We start from the raw sequence: 18,892 nt of genomic DNA, 5'->3' as shown, positions 1-18,892 counted from the left end.
GCAGCAGCATCTTCAGCTGACCACTCTGCTCTTGCAAACTGCAGTGCCCCTGGTTTCACCCATAGAGCTCTGCAGAAATAGAAGTGGATGGCAAACATGATTGCTTGAGTTATATTTGTATTTAGTCAGCTAGAAGTGAGATTACACCATAATGTTCTTAAGGAACAATTTTTCACTGAGAAACAAATATTTAAGTGTAAGAGTGTTTGCCAGTATTTTCTGTTAATTGACCATGGGTCAGAAACATATATCTGCATCCCAGACATCAGAGGGAACTAGAGATGGCCAACTGCTTTAAACTGACTGAGATACCAGAAGAAATATACCTGCAACAGTGTAATTTCAAACTACCACTCAGTTAAAACTAGCTCAGGCATCGCCTTCAGTTACCTTGCAGCCTGCTGTGTATTCTGATGCTATGACTCAAAGAGAAATCACAGAGGAAACAACTGACAAAATATTAAATTTTGAATTCTTTTTCAGAAAAAAATCAGAGCTTGTTAAAGAAAATATTTCCTAGGCTCAACTCTTTAATGTAAAACTTATGTAAAAAGGAAAAAAAAATCACCCCAAAATCATAAAATCCATGCAGTCATCATTCAGCACTGCTACTGTCAAATGTCTTCTTGAGTACATAAAACCAAACACAAAGTCCTCTAAATGCAATCTTCAGCCTTTAAAAGGCAAAACAAAACTCTAAAGAATGTCTGAAAACTCTGCATCAAGTCTTCAGCTTCTGAGAATCACTATGGTTTTCATGCCTCCAGTGGTGCAATGTTCATAACACAGCAGCTCAGGAAAAGCTGTACTGGGTTGCACCAGTCAGCATGTCAACTGAAATAACAGGAACTCCTCAGACCAGACAGCATGCCTTCCAGGCATGTCAGGGGTTTTACCTATATGATCTGGCCCCCAAATTTATGGGCTGCATCTTGCAAACACCTTGTGGAAGATGTAGTTACTGTAGTCACTGCCAGGACTGACCATGAAACTCTGTGTTACAGTTTCCAGCAGTAGCCACATAACTATGCTGTTCACATTTTGTTGTTTGGCATTTACAATGATTGGTCCATGCTCAAGATAAGTTTTTCCCATAACACTATAACAGGGCAAGGTGCAATTTTGTCTCTGTTTGTTAACATTTATTTTTATATCTTCCCTTGAAACATCAGACTTGATCACTGCCAGAGACCAGCTAATGAGCAAAATGGACTATTGATATCCTCTAGGAAGGCAATTCTTATGATTCTTTTTCAATGGTGGCATCTGTTTGAATCATACTTCAAAGGGTCTATTTCATCATACAGTAATGACCAAGAGACATGGTCCTGGAAATCTTTATTTGTCATACCGGAAGCAAGACAAAGCTTTACTTAGATATGACTGCTCTGCCTGCTTTGGTCTTGCCCAGTGCTTGTCATGGCAAGCAGTGTTCGACAAAGGCTTGAAATGAAGGCCATGTGCAACATGCAGGAAGCCTACAAAAGGATGAAATGGTTCATTTGGTAAAGTTCTCCTGTTTGTGAACAGGTTTTAGCAATGAAACCTAAGTTGCATTATAATACCAGCAACCACAGTATTAAAGTGACTGGAGATCCTTTAAATAAAGGACACTGAGGAGATATGGGCTCATCTGCACTTGTGCATCAGGATTACCTCAACTTTTCCTCACCTTTGCCACTTCTAATCAGGTAGGTGATGATAAGAGAGGCTGACTTGTACATGGTCTGGTATGATAAAGCTGCCTGGAGAGTCACATAAAAGAGGGGAGTCACTTCTTTAGGCTGCAGCCGAGAATCAGGTTTCCTTTGAACAGAAATATATTCTGGATGTGTCACAGCATTGGTGTCTCTCTTCTGTGTCATGACCTTCTGGAGTGATTCAGCTGTGTCTACTGTTTGGTGTCATGGTGCAGGTGAGGGACCACAGTGCTGTCCTGTGCAAGGGTCTGAGGTACAGCCCCAGGGCACAGTGGGTTGAAAGGAAACAGATGTATGGCTCTCTTTTACAGCCCAGTGTGGTCTCATTTACTTACAGGTCCATAAAAAAGGCATTTAAAAACTTTCAGACGGGGGGGGGGGGGGGAGATAAAAAATAACTTTAATTGCAAATAGTGGCATAAAACCTGTGGCATTCTTTGTACCAGGTAGTAACTTAAGTAACTGGCTGTTTTTAAAAAACTACTGCCTGCCTACTGTTAAACTCAATACCTGTCACATGATTAATGTGCTGGTATCTTATTAACTGCTGTGTTAGAGGAGATGCTGTACTCACACCTTCACTCGCCCCTTTTGTAAAAACCTCATTGCAATCCTGCTACTCTGACTGCAGGGTACTGCACCTTCCAACAAAACATCATAAAGAGCAAAGATTTACCATTTACCAGTAATCTAGCCCATAAATCATCCTTCATGTTATTTTCTGAGGACAGTGAGAAACTTGGCAAGTTCTCCCTGTGCTCACATTCATAAGACAGGCTGTGTCTTCAAAGAGAAGGGAGAAAAAAAGGAAGAAAAATATCAGGCATGGCTAAATCATTCCAAAGTCTGGTTGATCTTATCTGGACCTCCCCTGCTGCAACAATAATTGGAGACTCTTGAAATTTGCCACCTTATCTGATTGGTGGTCTTACCAGCTGCTATTTTATCAGGGCCCAGCTGGATGAGGAAATCAGGACATGGCATGACCTTGTTGTCTCAGTGCCTGACCTCAATATCTAATCAGTCAGATGTCTCACTGAGGCTGCTCTGCATGTCCCCTCTGGCATCAACTCATTCAAAAGACATTTGCTTCATGCTGGTGTTAGCTCACCAGTACACATGCCAGTGTCACCTTCCTTCCTGCTACTGCTGCAGCACCCAAGGCTTATGATGCTTTTCTGTAAAGCTTCAGCAGCCTTTCTCTTGAAAAGATTGGTTTGCAGGACTGCCACACAGGTGGCATTTCAGCATCCTGCTGGTTTTGCAGGCAAGGCAAGACTCGCTTCATTGGTTTTATGCAACCAATACCATGTACATCCATCAGCGCAATGAATGTTACCTAGGGTGCTGTATCACTGGCACAGCCTCATAGCCTGTACTAGGAAGAACTTGCGTTATTTTGCTTCAGACTTCAAATTGAAGGAGAAGGTTTTTACCTCAGCTTTAGTGGAAAGTAACTAAGTGGTTGAGGAAAATCATTCTACCTCTGTCTATTCAGATACACTTACAAGATTGCCATCATGTCAGGGTTACAGGAGACATTTGTTAGCTGCAGGGCTTTCACCCAGTGCTGAAGGGGAGAAAGCCTCCTTCTGATTCAATGGAAGAGACTTGTGCTTTTATAGCACCTTTGATCCTCTGCCCAAGGGCATGGTAAGTGGATCCATGTCCTGATCTTCACCAGCTTTGTTTTTCCTTTTTTCCATCATTCTGTGGCCAAAGGAGTGCCTCTACCCATTCAGGCATTCTCCTGCTAGGAAGCTTTTGGGGCAGGTCCCTGGGACACTGCTGTCCCCTCCTCTCCTGTCTGCTCGATCCACAGTGGTGGATGTTGCTTGAGGATCAATCTCAAAATACAAGTGTAATTTCTGTAGCTCAGGGCTGCCCTTTTGGAAAGGTAATGGTGCAAACAGCACACAGCAGACCAGCAAGAAAAAAGGCTGCAAGAAGTGAAACCCAAAGCACAGAGAAATTAGCCATTCAAGGAAGAACAGAGTTCTCTAGTGTGTCATTTGTGGAAAAGATTTAGCTGTCCAGAGAAGGGCCATGAGGATGGTCAGAAGGCTGGAACTCCTCTCCTATGGAGACAGACTGAGAGAGTTGGGGTTATTTAGTCTGGAGAAGAGAAGGCTGCAAGGAGACTTTATTGTGGCCTTCCAGTATCTTAAGGGGGCCTACAAGAAAGCTGGTGAGGGACTCTTTAGGGTGTTGGGTAGTGATAGGTCTAGGGGGAATGGAACAAAACAGGAAGTGGGTAGCTACAGATTGGATGCTAGGAAGAAATTTTTCACCACAGGGGTGGTGAGACACTGGAACAGGTTGCCCAGGGAGGTGGGAGAAGCCCCATTCCTGGAAGTTTTCAAGTCCAGGCTGGATGTGGCTCTGAGCAACCTGATCTGGTGTGAGGTGTTCCTGCCTGTGGCAGGGGGATTGGAACTAGATGGTCCTTCCAACTAGAAGTCCAACTAGATGATCCTTCCAACTAGAGTGTAGACGACGGAGATAGGAATCAATACGGCTGACCAATGGGATCGAGTATTGTTCCTTTATCGTTCCAGTGTTGCAGGCCGATGCTGCAGGCCTGAGGTGCAGGCCTATGGAGCAGGCCTGTAGTGCAAGTATAGCACAGTAAAGTGTAGAAGAAACAGGAGACAGGAAAGGCAGAAGAAGAAGTGCGTAGCAAGGCAACTGCTACAACTTATATAAGCTCGGAGAGCCTCGTTGGCATAGCTCCATTGGTTCCCTATGAGTGACCACACATTGCACTATTACAGATTATTGGTCCAACTACTAATGACACAACGAGGTTGTTGATGCAGGTGCATGTCCTGTTGTCCCAAGATAACTGTCCATGTTTATAGCTACCAGTGTCTTGTTTTAGTTACATGCTGCAGGCACAGCACTGTTTTGCTACACTGCTAGCTGATTCTGCATTTATGGCCTACCACCATATCATGCTCTAGGCCTGCACTGCCAGATTGCTCACACTGCTCGTCGCTGGCATTGCCACACTAGAGGTCCTTTCCAACCCTGACAATTCTATGGTTCTGTGACACTATGGCTTTTAATTCCTTTTTATGCCTTAATTTAGGGGCTGTTGCAGGGGAGTTCACTGGCTGGCAATTGTCAGGCAAAATGATCTAAAAGTACATTCTTTGTCCAAGTCTTGGTTTGCTGATGGTGTTCCAAAGTGCCAAAACATTGGTTTGCAAAATATCTGTGACACCTCTAGTATTAAATATTTGGAGACCTACATAAGTCTGGAGTTTTGGTCTTTGTATAAGTTGCAAAATTTGTTTCAATACTGATCTGGCTTGCCCCCCTACCCCTTAAGGAACAATAGTAATAATAATAATGATAAGAAGAAGAATTTCCTATTTTGCTCCATTTGGGCTTTGCTTCCATTAAACTGTGCCGGAGCAGAGTCCTAGGGTTTGCTGTCTCCAAAAACTAAATCTAAGCATGCAGATGCAAGAGAATCATTACTGTATTTATTTGACGAATAGAATAGAATAGAATAGAATAGAATAGACCAGACCAGGTTGGAAGAGACCTTCAAGATCATCGTGTCCAACCTATCATCCAACACCACCCAACCAACTAAACCATTCAACCAAGCACCCTGTCAAGTCTCCTCCTGAACACCTCCAGTGATGGTGACTCCACCACCTCCTTGGGCAGCCCATTCCAATGGGCAATCACTCTCTCTGTGTAAAAACTTCCTCCTAACCTCCAGCCTAAACCTCCCCTGGCGCAGCCTGAGACTGTGTCCTCTTGTTCTGGTACTGGCTGCCTGGGAGAAGAGACCAACCTCTGCCTGCCTACAACTTCCCTTCAGGTAATCCTAGACAGCAATATGGTCACCCCTGAGTCTCCTCTTCTCCTGGCTAAATAACCCCAGCTCCCTCAGCCTCTCCTCATAAGGCTTGTGTTCCAAGCCCCTCACCAACTTTGTTGCCCTTAATGTTTAATAGTTTGTAGCCTGCTTGTTTACCAAAGGGAAAAAAAAAAAAAAAAAAAAAAAAAAAAAGAAAAAGAAAATAAAATAAAAGAATGAAGTGTGACAATACTTGTGGCTTGGAATAGTGAACATATTGAAGAAGGTTTCCTACTGCCCACAGAGCACACCCCTGGACAGCATACTCGTAGTCCTGGGGACACTGCAGCAAATTCCATCCCAAATAAAGCCACAGAAGAGCAGATAAGCAATTGCACCTCCAACACACACAGATGTGCACACACAAAAATATCCTCTTATCAGGACATAGATAATAAACCTGAGAATGCAGCCAAGTGCATCTTAGTTGATTGACAATATGGAACAGATTGCCTTAGCATATTCTTTGGGAGAAGAAGAACATACAATTAAATAAAACTTGTTACTAAAAGCAAACACAGACAGAGAAAATAGATGTCAAACTCTGACTAGAAAAATGTGGCATTTCAGGTGGAAAATTGAATGGACTTAACAGGAGTAATATGAACAGTTGGTCATGGAAGAGCTTATAAACTATAAATATTGCTCACTGCCAATGCTAACACAATGATGAATGTATCAAAATATTAGTATTAGAAGAGGGCTGGAATGTATTTAACAAAGTTGTGGAAAGCGAGAAGGGAGGTAGCTGTCCTTTCCATGGCTTTATGTTAATCTCTGCATACTGGCTGATAGCAGGGGCCACAAGCACTATAATTAGATTTTGGAACTGTATATAGGGAGGAGGAAATGGAATAATTAAGGTAAGCTATCAGATGCCTCATCCTTTTTAAACACGCCAGAAATATACCCTGCACTCGTTCAGCATACAACCTTCAAGGGGAAAGGTGTCAGACACTGTAATTGGTAGAACTTGAATGCTGCTATACTGGTGTCCCTTTTTTAAGGAAACCTATTTTCCACACTAAAATTGATCTGACAAGGTTGTTATCTCATAATGCACACCTAGAATGTGTACCCTCATTCCAAGGCATGAAGGTAAGGAATAGCAGGGCATTTCATACCCTCAGCTGTGCAGCTTGCAACACTACCCTCTCTAGGAGAACTCACTGCTGAGGCACAGGCTACATGTTAATATGTATATGTATGTCAAGAGTCTGGGGTTTGTTTTAAAAAGCATGGGTGATGCAGTTAAAATGTACTAATATATGGCATCTGGCCAAGTCTGACAGCCAAACTGGGTGAGCATTTGCTTCTCCTTCTGGGGGTGTTTGTAGGTGGGAAAGCCTCTGCCTTCCTAATTATATGGCACCTCTGAAGGGTATAACAGCTTTTATTTAATTATCCTGCCCTCCTTAAACAACAAAGAGCCAGAGTCCCTCAACAAACATGAAAAAAAGCATATTTTTGGTGTGGAAAATTACTTCACATTATTCTTAAATATTTAAAGGACAGTGTCTGCTGGTTTGGAAATCCAGTGAATAATTTAATACTGTTTGACAGAATCTCTTTGGGTCAATTATTCAGTAAGTGGATTAATACATTCTGAGTAAAACAAAGCACATTGCATTTTGGCGGGCGTACCTTGTTACATCACATATTCCATGTCACATCGCATTGCAGAGGATGCCAGCATAATCAAATCAGGCAACTGGACTCAGACAATGCAATCAGAATAATTTCCAAACATTTTTCAAAAGCATCTTGTTCCTGACTGTTTCTCTACCTGGTCTGTCTATATATGCCTAAAAAGGAAATAACACATCAAGAAATCTGATCAGTTTAAAACAAAAAAAAATCTAGTTGCAAACTGCCAGTAACTCTTGACCTCACTGTAACCCGAAGCATCTTATCTGCACCAAACACTTTAATTTTAGAATAGCATCTTTAAAGCCCCAGGGGAAGAGAGAGAGCATCTCTTGGTGCTTGACAGCAATTCTCTAACACTGACACGGTTCAAAATAGATATTCTTATCAAATCCTTTTGAGGAAAGCAGCTGTGATATAGGATCTCAAGGGCAATGAGGTTACAATACAGGTTAAAATAAAGAAGGATCCTCAGGATTTAAAAAGAGATGTAGAAGGATTCAGAGGCAGAAACTGTCATGCTGTAGAAAGGGTTCTTTGTACAAAACTGGAATGGAGGGTCTTGCTTATGTTTCAAATCACCAGCAGACATACTTCCCTCTCCTGTCCTTCTAGCTTCCATTCTTCCCCAACATACTGTGAAGAAACAGGTGGGACTTCTTTTCCAAAATCTTTCGATGCAGGGTGGGGAAGATAGGTATTTGTGTAAAACTAATCAAAATTTGGAATTTCGCTTTTGTGGGGAATTCTCAGATTCTTCAATTTTCCTTCAAGTAGAACAGAGATAAAAAAGTGAATAATCTCATAACTTTAGTGTGAAGGAAAATATTCCAAAAGCAATTCTATGTTTATGCATTTTTTATAATTGTTGTATGAATACTGCAATACAGTGTAAAACCCAAAATCATGCTGAGGAGGACAAATACTCAATTTCATGGGACTGATCTGAGTATAACATGATATTTACCTCATTAAAGTGAGATATATCAGTGAAAAGTTTCCATTTCCTGACCACCTATATGCAAAAATGTGTCTTAAAGTCTGAGTAAAATCAGAATAAACATCATTAGTAAAATAAAAGGTAGTTGTACTTCCAGTCTCCTAGCATTGATGCTGAAGCCTTTCTCATATCATGTAAATGCAATTAAGAGAGCTGTGCCCTTGTATGCCCATGGCAAGCCAGAAAAGCCTCTTGCTCTCCCTTTGCATGTATCAAAACCCTTTCCATAGCTTCGCTAGGGTGACACTTGCCTTTGTCCAGCAGCTGCTTTAGCAGAGCCAAATGCACATCTAGGAATAAAATATTTTCTAAGAGTGATTCAACAGACATTTTTCTTACTATATGTGTGAATGGGATCTGGGTTAAAGTCAGGATGAAGTCCTAGAGGAGCTTATAAGATTAATTGTGAGGAGTCTTCAGAAATTTAGTTCAGATGAGCACTTAAAAGTTCCAGTGCTCTTGGGCATCTTTTCCAGATTTATCTGAACAATTTTCCCCCCAGATCCATATGAGACCCTGTCTTCTTCAGGTGTCCAGTGAAAGGCTAGCAGTTCTTCCTGTAGTCCCTTTGCTCAGAACAACAAAGACCACATGCAAATTGTCCTTCTCATACTCTTCAGGGATAGAAAAAGGAAGGTCAAAGATAACTGAAGAGAAAAAAAAAATAAATCTGCAAATCCCAAACAAGCTGTGATGTAGAAATGGGCAGGCTTTAAGTCTTAGCCATTTTTTTGGGTGGTTTATGTTAGAGATCTTAGTACAAACCATGGTCTTGCTTGGTGCTGGTCATTTTAGACACCATTTTAGACACACAAAGTGGTTTTCCCCATTCTATCAACTGGAAAATAGAGGCAAAGAAAAAGTCATTGACCTAAGAGCTTAGTGATTACTGGCATGAACCCACACAGATCCAGCAGTTTTAGCTGTTAACAAGGTTTGAGATTGGAGTAGCTGACATGGAGCGCTCAGATTTGCACTGACAGATTGCAGCATTTCCACAAACAAAATTCCACATCCCAGACCCTCCCAAAGAGCTCTTTTGCAGCAAGGCAAGAAGTAGCAACCACTGATGAAAAGTGCAGCTTTAGTTGTCCTTTAAACTGCTCTGTAATAAACATTAAAATTGAAGGCTCTGTAACCACCTAAAAATGCATAACATCAAGGCCTCCTATTCTTGACTTTTTATGCACATAACTTTACTCTGAGTCAGCTTCATTAAACCTAGCTGAATAATCTGAATTCTTAAGTGTTTGGAGGGCTGAGGATTGAATAAACATAGCAGAAACCTCACAAATCCCCCTTATATTTAAGCAATTTATTTCCAAAGAGATATTACAAGGCATAGATGACAAAATATATGCCACCAAAAACCTCCATTTTGTGTTGCCCAACCACCACCATTGGGAAGGCAGTGGAACCAATGAGCCTGAAATTTTACAAATTAGAACCTAAGAATTATAGAAAAATTTACATTGGAAAATACCTTCAAGATCATCAACTACAACCATTAACCCAGCACTGCCAACTCCACCACTAAACCACGTTCTTCAGCACCACATCTAAACACCAAATACCATCAGGGATAATGAGTCTACCACTTCCTTGGGCAGCCTATTCCAATGCTTGACAATCCTTCTGTTGAAGTAATTTTCCTAAATACCCAATCTAAACCTCTACTAGCACAACCTGAGGCCATGTCCTCTTGTCCTATTGCTGCTATGTGGGAGAAATGACTGACATTCACCTCACTACAACCTTCTTTCAGGTAGTTGTAGAGGGAGAGGAAGTCTTCCTTCAGCTTCCTTTTCTCCAAACTAAACAATTTCTCTTTACTCAGCTGCTCCTCACTGAATTTGTTCTTTGGACTCTTCACCAGCTTTGTTGCTCTTCTCTGGACATGTTCCAGAACCTCAATGTCTTTCTTGCAGTGAGGGGCTCAAGACTGAACCCAGTAACCAAGGTGAGACCTCACCAGTGCTGAGTACAAGGAGACAATTGTTTCTGTGGTCCTGCTGGTCATAGTTTCTGATGCAACACCTGATGTTATTTGCCTTCTTGGCTACCTGGGCACACTGGTGGCTCACATTCAGCCAGTTGAAATGTCATACTGAAAGGGTTTAGGAATTAATATCATAGAGGGTTAAAATACAGACATATATGTATACATGCACATATATATTTGTGTGTGTGTGTGTGTGTGTATATATATATATATATATACGCATATACCTTGGGAGGCTGTCCTCAGCAAAGGCTGGTGAAAGCTGCACAGGCCCCCACTGGTGGCTGCTGGGTCATGGACCTGTCACCTATCATGCCACATGTCACTGCTCCACAGCGCTGTGTTTTGCCTCAGCCCTGGCAGAAGGGAGGATTATAGGCTGGTGGAGTGGAGGGAAAATGGAGGCTGAGGGGAGCCCAGAGCATTTCTGCTGGGTCTGTGGTATGGTTTGGAGCATTTTCAGGAGGCCAGGGAGTGAAAGAAATTGCTGGCTGCAGCAAAATAAAGCAAAAAAAAAAAACAAACAATGGTCCAGGCCCTGCCCCAAAGTGAATGCATCAGCATAGAAATAAAGAGAAAGTGTTGCTAAGAAGAAAAAGAAAGGTACATACAGAAATGGTTTTATGGGTTTTGAAAACCTCACAGGTAGTGATTGATTTTGTAAACATAGACAGTCTCCTGTTGCAAGTACAGGAGAACCAGAGGCAGAAAGAAAGATCAGAATCAAAAAATGAAAGTGGTCAGGTTGAGGCCAAACTCAAGCTATGCAGAATGCCTGTCAGCTAATAGCACTAGTTTTTAAAGTGTGCTTTTAAGGATTTATTAGTAGTAAAGTGTCTGAAGGCAGGAACTCACAGGGATAAGCCCAACTGTTTGCATTGCAGTGATGCAGGGAGAGCTAGCAGCAACTATGATCAACCTCTTGAACAGCACTAGGAAATGACCTCTTCTATAATTTGTACTTCATTCTTTCATCTTGTGTTTCAGCTACAGAGCATCAGCTGGAAAGCAATCCAGTTCTTTCAAAGGCTATATCTCTTCCACAGAAAATAGGTAAGGATCTATTTTTCTTTTTCTATATCTGTTTGTTTTTTGTTCTTTTTAATCATGGAATTGTCCTGTTAAAAAAAATGTATTAATGATTCAGTAAAGTATTTGAGTGCTTTCTCAAGTAAGGGGTTGATTTGAAGCACACATTGAAGGGTTACTCACAAACAGGGATCTCATTTCTCAACAAGACGACAGGGAGACCAGAACACTTTGTGCAAATGAAGTTTAACACAGTGCGATCTGCTGACATCAGGAGAATCACTTCCATTTTTCACTGGTTCACATGCAGAATTGGGGCTCCAGGCTTACCAAAAGCAAAACAAATGCTGCTCTATTTGAAAGTAAATTTACACAGGAAAAACACTTAGGAAGAACCATTCCAACACAAAAATAGCTAGGAAAGATCAAAGAAACAGTCTTGGATTAAGTGACACCTGCAACTTTATCTCTTTCTCTAGTTTCAGGGGAAGATTTGCATGAACAGAGTCTAGCTCCCAGAGAGAGGAAATGTAGCATTTGACAGGTGCAAGAAGTCAATAAATTATGGGATATGTAGAACAGATGAACTATCTATTTCTCTACAAAATTGTCAAGGTTCAGTCAGCAGAAGACCAGAAAGAGATGCTTAAGATAGAAGTAAAATATGCAAATGCCCTTTTTCTTTTTTTCCCATTATTTTTATTCCTCCTCAGGAGAAGGGTAAAGGGAGGGGAAATATCAGTAAGAAAAGGAAATTAGTTGAAACTGCAAATCAAAATTTGCATTCCAATGCTATAAAAGTATGGTGGGACATTCTGACTTCATTTTAACCATGTAAATGAGTTCAGGGTTGAATTCTGATCTTACCAGCAGGAACTTCTGTAATACAGTATCATACATGTTCTGAATACTGTGGGCTGTCTAGTCTGCTGGAATTTGGCTAAAGAGACCAACTTTCTTATTTGTCCTTAAATTCTGTTATTTCTTCCACAGATGAGGAAGAAATAGCTATCAAGCCTGTAAATATGCAGAAGACTGATACTGATAAAAACATTTGAGGCTCTAACATGATGCCTAAGTGTCTAACAATATTTAGTGTTTCTGGGAGCAGTATTGAATTCTCTCCAGTCTGGAGACTGCACTCTGTTCACCTGTGCTCTTGGTTTGAATCTGTTCTCTACTTCTGGTGCTGCTGTGCAAGTGAGGACTTTTGACTCTATAAGCAGAAATACTTCATCACCTCTTCTGCGGTAGGCAAGTGCAGTTGAGTGCAAGTGTATTCCTATTGAGTCATGTGAATTAACTATGTGCTACTAGTAGAGAAATAGGAAAATACTACACAGCCTCCAAAGTGTTTTATCTTTCTTTCCAACCTCTTCTTACTAGGAATGGATTAAAAGTGCAATCTTTTTTTCTTTTTCCATGCTAAAAGGGTAATGAAGTGGCAGCTTGAAGCTGATATCCATATAACATATTAAACAACCTGTGTTAGTGCTGCATCAGGTATTCTAATGAAGCATACAGCTCTCCAGTGTGCACAATATTGTGGGCCTCTAGAAAAAAAAATAATTAAAAACCAATTGTAATGCCATTGTCTATCATTATGTGGCTCTAAGAATGAGGACAAAAGTAGTACAGTATCATTCATATCAGTGTCAACAGAATCAGAATATGGCCTGCAGAGAACATTTCATAATGTTACATCCTTTCATAACTCAAACAAAATTTCATTCCTGGATAAGAACCCTGGTTTATGATAGGAAATAAGTGCTCTGTCACACCCCAATAATTAGTACATCACAGTCAGAATGTAAAAATAGGCAGTAAAATGACACTAAGTTTCTGGCAGAACTTTGAGTCACATATAAACCATAAACAAGATGATACATACAAGACATGATTGTACTCCTTTTCAGAGAGGCTGATAATGGAAAGGTCAATGTCTCAGGATGAAACAAAACACTGAAGATAAGCTCACACTGGAAAGCAGTTACAATGCCACTGACCTCCTTAGTAAAACTCTCAGGACAAGCAGCTTTGGCCATATGCCTTTCTTAGTATATAAAAAACTTGTTAAAACACACTGGGAGTTAAATAGGTCCAGTGAGGCAACTATAACTGACCATAGGTGATGAAGAAGGAAAAGTCTGCTTTGAAATGTGGGGGTTAATTTTTCATTTTTAAGCAGAGATGAGCATTTCAGTTTTCTACCAAGATAAATGCAATTTCTTAAGCACTGTTCTAAGAAAGGGGAAGGAGGAAAAGGAGGAAACATATGATGAATGATCCTGCAGATACGAATGCAGACCCTAGGTAGCAATGGTTATCCAGGTTTCCATCCACTGCAACAGAAAATACATTTCTCACACATCCATACATCCATAAATCACTACACAGAAAAAAAAACCATTAAAAAAAACCAACCTTTAAAAAAATTTCAAAACCACTTTCAGGACTGCAGATACATAGGTTAAACTAAATTGACACTCATTTGGAGGAGGATTTTAAATATTTTTATTAATATTTTAATTGCTTTGGAAATTAATTAGTGACAAGCAATGAAATCCAATGCAAGCTGCTAATCTGAGTGCAGGTCCAAACTGATCAGAAGGCCAAGGAATATATGTGGTCTCCATCACTTCCTGGTGAGCAGAGACACACACCAAAAATAACCACTAGTGGGCAAGCTAAGAAGTAAAAAAGCTCTTACTCCCCACTGCTGAGGACATTGTTATGACCGTTCACCCACAAAGCAGCTGGAGAAAGATTTGTTTGCTGACAGAGTCCAGGAGAAAGTTTACAGTGAAAATACAATGGGAGCAACACATCAAACTCTGCTTTGGCATACACACGTTTGGTGCCACACTGCATTTCCCTCAGTGGTAGCACCAATCCAGGAGTTATTGCTAGTATTAACTTTTTTGTCTAGTTTCCTAAGGAAATGAGGCTTAGGCAATCATTTTGTCTGGCTGGTTTCCCTAATAATTTTGAGCCTACTGACTGATGTCAGCCAAGTGGAATAGCGGGAAAGAGCTCTCAAAGACTATTATGTACCTCCAAGTTTTGTAAAAACAGATGTCTGGAGAAAGGAAAGGCAGGCCACCAAAATTTATTCCCTGCTAAAGGAAAAGCTGCAGCATGAGATCATCATTTAGGTATCAGAGGATCCACATAGAAGAGATCTTCCTTTGAATGGAAAAGGTCTTCTATTTATGCTTGTTACACCGTAAGTTCAGCTGACACCAAAGTTACTTGGCCCCATAAGCAAGCCTTCAGGACACCTGACACATTAGTTTGAAAGTCTGAAGCAGCACTCTTGCCCCATCTAAATATAGTTTCATGCTGACTCACACTGGAAATTTCTCATATGATGCTATTCCCTCTGACATTTCCTATTCTCAAAAACTCTCCTCACAAGAAGCCAAAGGTAAAGGATTTCTTTCAGACTACTAAAACTGATAATTCTCTTGGTTTTCAGCCTACCTTTGTCTGTCTCTTTTTATGTCAATCAATGGTTGCAACACATTAATAACACATTATAACACTGATAGTATCATCAACATCTTTGTAACTTTCCCTTTCAATTCATTATCTACTTAGAACAGGAATGATGACACATATCTGCTAAATCAAATGGACAGCTCATATTCGTCTGTTTCCTCTTTGTGCAACCCAATGCTGTGCATATGTACATCGGCACCTAAAACTCAAAATTAAAAACAAAACAAGCAGACCTGAGGATCTGTACCTGGGTGGTGTCACAATACCTCTACTGGTTTCCACTGACCTCACTTACACATTTTTTCCTGAAGAGTTAAAATCCAACACGTGAGGGCAGACTTACAACATCCCTTTAGCAGCCCCCTTTTCCAGGAAGTGTACGCACATTTAAACAAAACCAAAAAAAAAAGCCAATATCAAAACAAACAAACAAAGAAACAAAATCTCATCAACATCTTGATTAGCTCCTGTGGAAAACCACTTCTTTGAGAAATTCAGGACATTCCTCTTTGCATTAATTGCCAGCTTATTAGTGGAATGAATGTTGCCAGTCTTTTCTCAAGCTGCTTAGAGGTGAACAGGCTCTTTATTTCCCTTTACCAAAAACAACAAAACATCCAAAGAGAGAAGAAAAGAGAAAAAAGGAAAGGGAGCTGCTGAGAGCCAGGCTCTCAAACATTGGTCATTCATCTTCAAACATTGGTTTCCATGGAATAAGTTTGGTTCTTTGTGGAGGCTGAACAGCCCTGTGCAGTCTAATGCTTCCAACACTACATTTGTGTGGTCAGCTTTCCTTTGGCCTTCCCTTGTCTGCTTCCTCCTCATTCCTCCTCAGCAACAAGACTGGTGTCACAAAAATGAAGAAATCATTCAATAAATTGGTTGAATTATGCTTGCATCATAGCCCATTGAAGCTTTTCTACTGCCACCAGAGAAATTTGGATGAAGTATAAAGCACAGTGGCTTCCAGTCAGTTTGTCAAAATGGTTACCCAGGCTTTGTCTGCCTCCACTTTTTTAGTGTTTTTTGTCTCACTTTTGTACTTTATCTTTTAGTTAGGTTTTGTGTTGGGTTGGGTTTTTTCTTGGTTGGTTGGTTGTTTTTTGTGGTTTTTTTTTTTCCTGCATCTCTTTCTTGTTTCTTAGTTTTGATAGCTTTTGCAGAACATACAACTCTGATCATATTAGTGTTTAAAAGTGAGTCATTACCTGTACACGATGAAGGTTCACCAGGACTTCCAATAAAAGGATGAAATAGACTGAAAAACAGATCTTGGATGAAACCTAACTTAAATCAAGAAGCATTTTTCCCACATTAAACTCTTCAGTGGCTCACCTGCTTTATTCTTTGCTTTAAACCACAAAGTGAACCAAAGTAACATGACATTCCTGTTGAGAGACAGAGCTAGGTGAAGACTCAGTGATCTCAGACAGGATGCAGCAGATGTTTCAGAAAAGCTCATGGACTGTGTATTTGATCTGACTACAATAATTTGTCAGTCTTCTTGTAATCTATTCTGGCTTTTTTTTAAGAAACTGTTTATAGCTCCATTATTCAGAAGATGCCATGCAGTATGTTTTCTCACATTAATTGTAATTTTTTGCTAGCTGTCATGATTTTTTTTTCTATTAAAGGAATAAAGCAAAGGCATGTTTTCCTAAATCACCAGTAAAATATTTATCGCTTCCTATTGCTCCACTTTCAAAACGCCTCCTTCTCAAAAGCTTCTGGGGTCCACAGTTTTTTGAAAAAAAAAGAACAAGAGAGAAATATATTAGAAATTCATGAAAGGCATTCTCAGGCAGGCTGTCAGGACTACGGGACTTTTCTTTTGTGAGGACACTTGTTCCATTCAGATATTGAAATGCATTCTCTTTGCAAGACATAGACACTGATGTATTGTCAATTTTTAAACATAAGATTAGGTCTAATTACCTAATTTACTTAACCTATTGCTCAGAAATGCAGTAACTGAGGATGTATGGCTTACAAGAATCTATAGAAGCACAGAAAAATTGATCAATGATTTGATTGTCAATTCACACATCAGTGAATGACAGGTAGAGTCATTTTAATGTTACCATTTCCATAAGAATGTTGGCAATTCAGGCCAGTGAAGATCTGTTGTGATAATGGAAGTAATAATGAAAGCTGGAGCTGAGATCATTCATTAGCATACATGGTAGTACATCATCTCCCCTTACTCACAATAAGATGAAATAAGGAGCTTACTGGAAACACACAAACGGTAAAACTAGCATGAAAACCGCTTTCTGTGCATCCAGGTTTCTGTGGTGCAAGTGTGTGTGTTTCTTCCTTTCTCTCGAATTTCAGCTGAGCTGAGGCCTTTCCCCATCTTTCCACTGCATTTCAATCTAAGGCAGAGGCAAAGCAACCAGCAAGATGTTTTCTTAATGTTTTATTTATGTGTCTCAGGAAATCAAATTTTACTGGATTATTTCACCAAGCAGAGGGGAAACACAAAGCTAACATTCAGAATTTGCCAGGTCTAACCAAAACAGTTTCAGATACCTAATAATAAAATGAGAGTGAACAGCATTACTCAAGCTAACTATCAAATTCCAGGAGGGTCAGTTTAGTCCAAACAAGTTTAAGCAAAACATGAAAGGGTAGTCCAGCTTCTTGCTCTGAAGGCTTCCTGGAATGGAAATGTTTCTTGCTATGTGTTCCACAAACCAGGGAGAAGACAGTATGAGAAAGCTACCACAGCTAAAGCAACCCAGAACGTTCAGAACATGAATTTTAAAGTCATCACTGAAGGCTAAAACAAAGCTAGGAGTCTAATAGAGAGCATTTATTGATATTTAACTGTTTTGGATATGAAGTTATCTGGGAAATGTATGCACAATATACATCACATCTTACTGTACTTCATGCCAGCACAGCTAACCACAGCTGTTTTGATCAGAATTTCACCTACTTGCCAGCTTCTTTCAATGAAAAAAAAAAAAAAAAAAAAAAAAAAAGAGGTGCCACTGGGGTCAGAAGACAAGGTGTGCTTCTACCCTGCTTCAAGAGCTGCCCCTCACCTCCTCAGCACAGAAGCTCTCTCAGAAGGCCTTGTGGGAATGGTAAATTCCGCTGATGAGGGTTAAAAGGAGATGGAGCACTAACCTCCTAAAAGAACCTGGATGAAAGAAGGAGCAGGTGAGTGTCCCTGGTTTCAGACACAGGTTCCCTTTCCAAAAACATCAAAAAGGAGTAGAATGTGGTGACATTTGCTCCTCAACTGCCTACTTTTCAGTATGAGGGCTGGGACTCTCTCCTGGAAGGGGAGACCACCATGCATCCCCATGTTCTGTTTTACAAAAACCAATGGAGATTAGAAACACATGATCATGCCTGCACTTCTATGGACTTGTGAGCAGGGTCTTTACCTGAAAAGTTGCATATCTGGGGTCTAGTTCATGGACAAACCACAACTCAGGGTAAATCCTGCCATTGTTTCATCATAGCAAAAATGTTGATTCACAGTGAATAAATATAACTATCCACCAATGAGCTTGCTAAGCCTTATGAATTTTCTCATTTTATAAATAATTCTGGTTTCTGATATGTCATGTACCATTCATAAATTGGAGAGGATAGAATCTCACACTTATTTTACAAAAGCACAAACATTATTTCCAAGGAAGAAATTCTGTAATTGGAAGTTTCTACTGTCCATGTAAATTTATGTCACAAATGAAAAGATTTGGACTCTCTATTAGAGTTGAAATTTTAATACCTAGTGTTTTCATTTTGATGATTGTGTCTTGATTCATCATATTTTCCCTCTGTAAATAGCTTTTAAGCTAGAAATTTCTGCAAGCCTGACAACTTTCTCAAATAAGCCTTTTTTTTCTTTAAACCGTATTGATTTGTTTTCCAGAAGTATTTTCATTTCTTGGTAATGTTTTATTTATCTAACACTTTTCACATTTTTATCCCTGAAAACCTTTCCATTTCTTTTTTGTTACTGTTTATTTGGGGTTTTTTCCTTTTGTGTTTGGCTGTAGAAAAAAAACAACTCTCATTTCAATACCAATACTTTATACAGCTGAACATCCCAAAATGCTTTACATTTAATTACACGCACACAGCAAAGTGACTATATGACAAATGCGGCCTTTGGG

Source organism: Melanerpes formicivorus, unplaced genomic scaffold (assembly GCF_026170545.1).
Source record: "Melanerpes formicivorus ecotype bairdi unplaced genomic scaffold, bMelFor1.0.p_v2 SCAF_2, whole genome shotgun sequence".
NCBI classification, from domain to species: Eukaryota; Metazoa; Chordata; class Aves; order Piciformes; family Picidae; genus Melanerpes; species Melanerpes formicivorus.
The sequence above is the reverse complement of the archived record's forward strand: the minus strand, read 5'-3'. Positions refer to the sequence as shown.